Source organism: Micromesistius poutassou (genome assembly GCF_964030765.1).
Source record: "Micromesistius poutassou genome assembly, chromosome: 22".
Classification (NCBI taxonomy): Eukaryota; Metazoa; Chordata; class Actinopteri; order Gadiformes; family Gadidae; genus Micromesistius; species Micromesistius poutassou.
The window spans coordinates 8045374-8053531 of NC_140292.1; positions in this window are offsets into that span (position 1 = coordinate 8045374).

An 8158-nucleotide genomic window follows, 5' to 3' on the forward strand; every position below is an offset into this window, starting at 1 on the left:
AGCTCCGTCAATACCACAAAAACCCATGTGGACTCTTCATACTTTAAAGCGTGAACATTTGAATTATTACAACACATTAACTCTTAGTATAATAATGATATTATTCTCATTATTATTATTATTATTATTATTGCTATCATTATTATTGTGGGACTACGAGACTAAATGGGATGTAATAATTATACTTAACTTCCTATGGTGATGAAGCCACTTCAATCTTTATTTGTCAGCCAAATAGGAAGCAATGTGCCTTGGTGCATTTCATTGAGTTCTGACATAATATTAAGTGTAATACAATTTAGTAAGGTGTCTTTATATTATAAATAACAAAATATAACTACATCTATCTTTATCTATATCTTTATATATATATATATATATATATATATGTGTGTGTGTGTGTGTGTGTGTGTGTGTATATACGACCACACACAAACAAATATGTTTTTAATATGAAGCAATATGCCTTGTAATTATCACAAGTAAACATGATATTGTCCTAGATGTAATCTGTATTACTTTTAAAAAGCCTTAAAACATATAGGTAAGTATTTTCATATGAAATTAGGTTATCTAATGGAATGGAAAATACTTGGTAATCAGGGTATATAAGTTGAATTTAATACATTTGAATACATTTTTAAGTGATTTTAAATGACTGCCCAACATAGAGAGAGAGAGAGAGAGAGAGAGAGAGACAGACTGAGACAGAAAGGCTCTCTACAGTATGGTGTGAGTGAGTGAGTGCGTTTTTTTTTACATTTTTATTACTTTATTGAAGTACTGTTCTTGCTGGCTAATACAAAATGGAATGGAATGGAAATGGAAAAAAATAAAATAATAATAACTAAGGCTCCAGGGGGTATCCACACTGTGTGTGTGTGTGTGTGTGTGTGTGTGTGTGTGTGTGTGTGTGTGTGTGTGTGTGTGTGTGTGTGTGTGTGTGTGTGTGTGGCTATCTGTCTATAGTATGCCTTTATTTGGAAGCTCTAATTCTTCTAACTATATGCTCTGGATACAATTTATTCAATTTTTCTATTTGATTTCTAACTGTTAGAGTGAGTTTTTCCATTTCCAATGTTTGTTCTATTGTCTTATGCCATAGCTGAAGATCTGGGGATTTGGTTTGTTTCCATAGTCTAGTCACTTGTTTCAGTGCCATTAAGCTGAGCAATTTAAATATGCGTCTATCTATAGTATTGATTTTTAGATTTGTATTAATTCCCAAAATGTTTTCATATGTAATTGGAGCTGTAATCTCAAAAATGTATTTAATATCACTCATCACATTTTGCCAGTACACCTGAATTACTGAACAGGTAAAGAATATGTGTGTCTGATTTGTTTTTTTCTCACCACATCCTCTCCAGCAACTTGTTCCCTCTGTTGTTGTGTTTAATTTACATTTATCTGGAGTAATAAAATATCTCTGGCTTACTTTCCAGGCATATTCCTTCCAGTGTTTAGACTGTGATATTTTAAATTTTTCTTTTAAGGATTCTCTCCATTCTTCATCTGAAATATCTATAGATAACTCTTTCCCCCATTGTTCCTTTATCTTAGTTTCCATTTTTGTTACATTTTGAATGATTGAGTAGATATTTGCTAGTTTTGTGCTTTTACTCCTGTTTTCTGCTATAAATCTTAATATATAGTTATCTAGCTTCCCCTGATTATTCTGATTTACATAACTCCTTATACTTGTAAGTATTTAAAAAACAGTTTTTGTTCTAAACCATATCTAGACACCAATGTTTCCTATGGTTCTATAGGTGTTATTATTGAATAATTGTATGTATAATTTCAACCCCTTGTTTGCCCAGCATTCTAAAATCGTATCTGTTCTATATGGTTTGAGTCATGCACCATTTCTCTAAGGAGGATATTGTCTCGCTGCACTTTCAGTCTTTTACACATTTCCTTCCAGTTTTTAATTGTATTTCCAATGCAAAAGTACTGAAGATATTGTTTTTGTGTGTCTGTACTTAAGTATGGTAAAGATCCAATTAAACAATTTGGTAATTATTTTTCTATATTAATCCATTTTTCTTTAGGCTCAGGCCTCATCCATTTCATTATTGTCAATATTTGTGTTGCATAGTAGTAAGTTTGGGGCTCCCAATCCTCCTTTTTCTTTTGCTTGAGTTAGTACGGTAATTCATATTTAAGTCTGTTTTCTACCATTCCAAACAAAGTTAGCAATCATCTTGTTCCATGATGTAAAAAAAAGCCTCTGGCAGAGTAACTGTTAATGCCTGAAACAAAAAGAGGAGTTGTGGGAGAACCATCATTTTAATTGTTTCCACTCTACTATATATTCCATTTGGAATTAATGACCATCTCTTTAAGTCCTGTCTTATTTTCTTTTCCAATTTACAATAATTATTTTCATATAAATCCTCTATTTTTTTACTTATATATATGCCAAGATACTTTATCACCTCTGTATCCCACTTAAAATTATAACATTCTCTGAGACTTGAGTGTATTTGTGCACCAATAGTCAGTGATTCGCATTTACTTTCATTTATTTTATATCCTGATAAACTAAAATCAATAATAACATTCATCAAGTGTTTAATGGATTTTTCAGGCGAACTTAAATAAATAATTATATAATCTGCATATAATGCCAATTTATGTACTTCTTCCCCAATCTCTACCCCTCTAATGTCTGGATTGTGCCTTATCGCTATTGCTAGCACTTCAATATAAATGGAAAATAAAAGTGGAGAAAGAGGTGCCTCTTTGGATAGCAAATGACCTTGATAATGTACCATTTGCTTTAACTCTAGAAACAGGCTTACTACAAAGTGCTTGTATCCATTGACAGAATTTCTCATCTAATCCAAAAGTGTGTGCGTGTTTGAGCGAGCAAGCGTGTCAGCGAGGTCTGAATCAAATAGGCATTCACGTCACAATGCTTCATGGGGAACCCCTGCTGCGTAGAATGAACCAAATCCATGAGCACGGATTGGGAATCCGAGGGAACGGTTTACAACTCGCTTTTTTCAATTTTTCTTTTTCAACGATATGACCCCAGAGGGAGAGGAGAGGCACACGAAGAAAAAGAGCCATGCCTATATTAGAAATACCTGAGTGCTACCACTGATCAGTAAGATCTACAGCTGCATTAGTTTTAGTGTAGTGGATGTCACAATGGGCCTTGGTCCATAGTTTTTAATCAATATGTCAAAAAGTAAACCGATTAGAAGACACATGCTGGACATTTGAATGAAGAGCAAATTTTAACCAAGTGGATCAATTAGTTGATTGACGACGGTTTCAGCGCGCGCAAACGAACACCATGTCATATCAGATATAGGCCTGCACCTAACACAAATTGAAAAACTCAGAGGCCTACTTGGAGGGGGGGGTTCGAAAATGTAATACCTCGTCAGATGACGTTTATTACTTTTTAATACTTTTTAATGGCCTTCATTTTTTTTTTTAAATTTAATTTACTACCATTTACTACCTTTTACAACCCCACAACACCCTGACATATGGAAATAAAATCTTAAAATATATATATGGAAGCATATGCAACACTATTCCTTGGCATGTTATTCCAGTTAATATAGTCTTATGCCAAGAAACCAGTCCAAAAAGGTATCTATGGTCTCAGCTGCAATGTGAACCAGAATTATTTATAGATAGATGCCCAAATATCTTTTCATCTGTCCAAGAAGGTAAATGATAGTGAAGATAGTTTAAAAACAGATATGAATATGATATATAGCTATTCAAATTGTAAATTAAAAACAGTCAGGAAAATTAGCTTGTGTATCTGTGTATGTGGGTGATGACTGCAGTAAAGATGATAAGAAAGAGGCGTTGTGATAGGAAATTCAACGGAGTGAAGTAAAGCTTTGGAATGTGCTTGACTTTTTTAATTGGAACATTGGATACTTATACAGTATACAATGTCATACAATGTAATACAATGCAAAATGTACAACTAATGCAAAAGTTTGCTCTAAAGCACTTGAGATACCGGTTAAATGTTCAAATCTTGAGTTGGGTTTTACTAAAAGGCTAGAGTTCACACTACACAATTCTAGCCTGATTTTCCAGTAGGATACACCATATCGAAATCACAGAAAAAGCCCCAAGTTGGAGGCATATGGCATCACTTGAGGGATGTTCGTGTAGTGTGAACTGCAAAGATGCAATCTGAGAGGCTCAACGATACAATGCGTTGCAGAGCACTGAGGGATATCTAGAAGGTTTAATATCTGGAGTCCAAATCCTGTAATGTGAAGCAAATGTCAATGACAGTAGCAACCTTAATCCAACGAGAGAAAGACTTGGGCTAAAGGGAAACCTTGGGAGGAATCGTAACACCTACAAATGATAATCAGAAAACATGGCTGCGAGAAAGAATCAGCAGTCAACAATCAACTGCTGATTCTTTCTCGCAGCCATGTTTTCTGATTATCTTTTGTAGGTGTGTGTGTGTGTGTGTGTGTGTGTGTATATATATATATATATATATATATATATATACACACACTGCTGATTCTTTCTCGGGGCCTATATATATATATATATATATATATAGCCTATACCCATTTTAACGGCGTACATTTTTTTATCGCGAGATAAACACGATTACCCTTTTATTGATGGACAGTGTTACATTGTCTGAGAGATTATTTGTGCCAAGTGTGAATGACTGCTCAAAGTGAGAATTTTAGTGTGAAATTGAATGGCAATGTTGTTTTCAATAAAAAAACATTTGCACAAAGCAAGCTGATCCACTTTTCCATGTTGATAAGAGCATAGACATTATAAAGAGTAGACGCTGCATCGACCGCTACTGCCTACTGCTGCTGACGAGCCGTAGGGCCGCCATCTTGGACCGGTCGACCGCTCCACTCAGTGTAATCTGTTTGGCTGGTGCAATGATGAATTATACCTCACTGAATACCAAACAGATTTTTACGCGGGTTGTTTTGCTGAAAAGTTCATACATGTAGCTATGATACAGGACACATGGTTCGACGTGTTTTAATAGTGTTTTAATATATTTTTATTTAACAGTAATAGAATATTCTGATATGATATGTCATATGATATATAAAAGACATTTCCAGTCCAACTAGCAATCTGATTGAAAAACCTAATGTGTCTTCAAAAACAAAACAGGGACAGGTAGTTTTTTCTGTATTTAGCCAGGGAAAGGCAGCCAAATATATACATAGCCTACATAAACAATACATATATATATATGCACATAAAAGTGGTTGTATGAGCTAAAACCCCTGAAAGAGGACTGTTTTGCAGAGCTTCTTTCTCGTGCTCCCTTTCTGCAGTTCAAGAGAGGAGAGTTTGGCAATGTGGTGCAGCCTTAACTTGTGAAACACAGACACAACCAATGACAACAAGTCGGCGGACCTGTTTGCGATGGTCCGCCGATTTGAGCAGAAATTTGCTGCACAGTGCTCTGGCATCTTGTGTCTTCTGCTGCTACGCAACTCGGAGTATGAGCGGTCCAAGATGGCGGCTGCATTTCTTGCTTCCAAGCAGCCAATGCGGCGTCTACTCTTTATAATGTCTATGGATAAGAGCATTCAAATAAGAAAAAATAATGGGACAAATATAAATCAAGGGACATTTAGAACATAGAAAATGTGTGATTAATTGCGACTAATCGCGAGTTAACTATGACATTATTGTGATTAATCACTATTAAATATTTTAATCCTTCAACAGCACTAATATATATATCAAATGTTTACTTTTTTATTATAATTGTTTTGTTCCTCGTTTTTATCACTGCAAATCAGTGACAACTTGGATTGCATAATCCTTGCGGACATCCATTTTTGGAAGCTTCCCATCTAGTGTGTGTTTTTGAGGCTAAACATTGTTTGAAGACCAGACCAGTCTGAGATTTCTCCCTCTAAAACATCTTGAAATATGACCCCCAGCAAAACTAAAACAAACATCAATTTAAAATACATATCTATTAAAGAGGCTAAACAGTATTCTCTTTCCAATAACACTTCTCACTCTCCCTCCAATGTTCATTAATCAGACCACATGTATTTACAACTGACAACTGACAATTTTAGATATGATGTTGATATGCTGTATTTATATGGGTGCCAATATAAATATAATTGCTTTTGACTGGTTACACAAGCCAATAAAGTGTCTTCAATCTTAATGTCCTTTCTGCCAGCCAAATAAGAAGCAATGTGCCACTGGTGTATTTATGTGAGGTCAAGCACTCAGACATCAAGCTAACGATACAGTGTAACATAAATAACTTTCTATTAGTAAGAAATCAAACATAAACGTACAATAAAATATACAATAAAAGTATTTTCATACAATTGAATGAGGAGATGATTACAAACTAGAAATAATTTGTACATATGCCTATATATATATATATATATATATATATATATATATATATATACACACATATATATATATACACACACACATATATATATGCCAAAAAACAAGTAAACATCCTATTCCCTTGGTTTTCCACTTTTGCCAATTAGATGTAATATGTGTTCAGTTAAAATGCCCAATCATCGTAGATAAAATAAATAATTTAAGCAAAGCTGAATGGGAGTGGAAACAATTATAAATACATTCATCACTATTCCTTGGCATCATGTCATTAAAGTTGATATACTCTAACCACGCCAAATGTGGATATCTGGTGACATATCTGGTGAATGTTGCAATATGGACTTGAATTATGATATTTATAGAATCTCAAACTTCTTCATCTTTTATTCTGTAAAATAAAGTAAATTATACTAAAGATAGTTTTGGAACAGATATGCACATGATATATCTATTAATATAGGGATAGGGATGATGAGTGTCTGTACACCTGTGGCTACAAGTATACAAGCACTTAAAACATCTGTTAGGATTTTAAGCATAACAAAAATGTTACGTCTTTTCCATTTCCTCATTAAGTCACATCAATTGCATACAAATGATCAAAACAATTATACTTATATTATAATTATACTCTCTGGCATTTTGCTGGCAGAACCCTTCAACCCTTTTCTGTATGCAGTGTGTTTGGCAGCCTCCAGGGTGAGTTGATACACATTGCATCTGAGGTCAGGCTCCTTTATTCATTGCACATTAACACCCCCCCCCCCACACACACACACACACACACACACACACACACACACACACACACACACACACACACACACACACACACACACACACACACACACTATATTCGCCTTTGTACACTTGAATCACAATTATGGAACTACCGATTTTTTCACATTGCACCTCTATTCACCTCTCACCTGATATTATTGCTACTTATATGCAAATATGCTGTGCCAATGAACACATCCAATGCAAAGCTAAATAAAACCGCCATTAGAAGATCTGCCCTTATTTAGTTTCTGCCTGGACTGCAGAACCATCTCTATATAAGAGGCCACAAGATGAGATGGATGGACTGCAGGGGATTTCAGGTTATTACAACTGGTGGTAAGTCAGACTGATGCTTCAGCTGCTGTGTAGGGGAGACCGTTGTATTAGTTTGGAGAATCATACACAGTTTTTTTATGGAGGTTATTTTTGTTTACTGAAAATATTCCTATTTATCTACCTCTTAAAAAAAATAATGATGAATGTTTTTAATTTAGATGTCTTTTAGATACCGTTAAGATCTTTGTTTATTTAAATTACTACTGTTGTTTACATTCAAATAGCTTTTTCACATAATCTTCTTGTTAGTTTTATTTTAGAAGTCATTAGAGTGGACATTTGTAGGTGTCTTTTATCTACATCTTATCTGAATTTATTTTTTTTTTTTAAATAATGAAATGTTGACATAAGTATGTTAAATACATACATTTATCCAACAAACTCATTTCAAATCGAAAGCTATAATAATGTATGATTTAAGTCTGTCAAATTAGACTTAGTTGTACATTAGTTGTACAATTACTTGTACATATGACTTAATAATAATATTAATCTTTATTTTAAAGGAACAATTTCTTCTGCTATTAGAGGGAAGAAAAGGGTAAGAATAATTAAATATCTCGTCAACGAACAACATCTCAAAACCTTCTTGAAGCCATCTATATATGTCAGTTAAAATAAATTAATTAGTATGTTTTCTTTCATGAAATAAGAATCCATC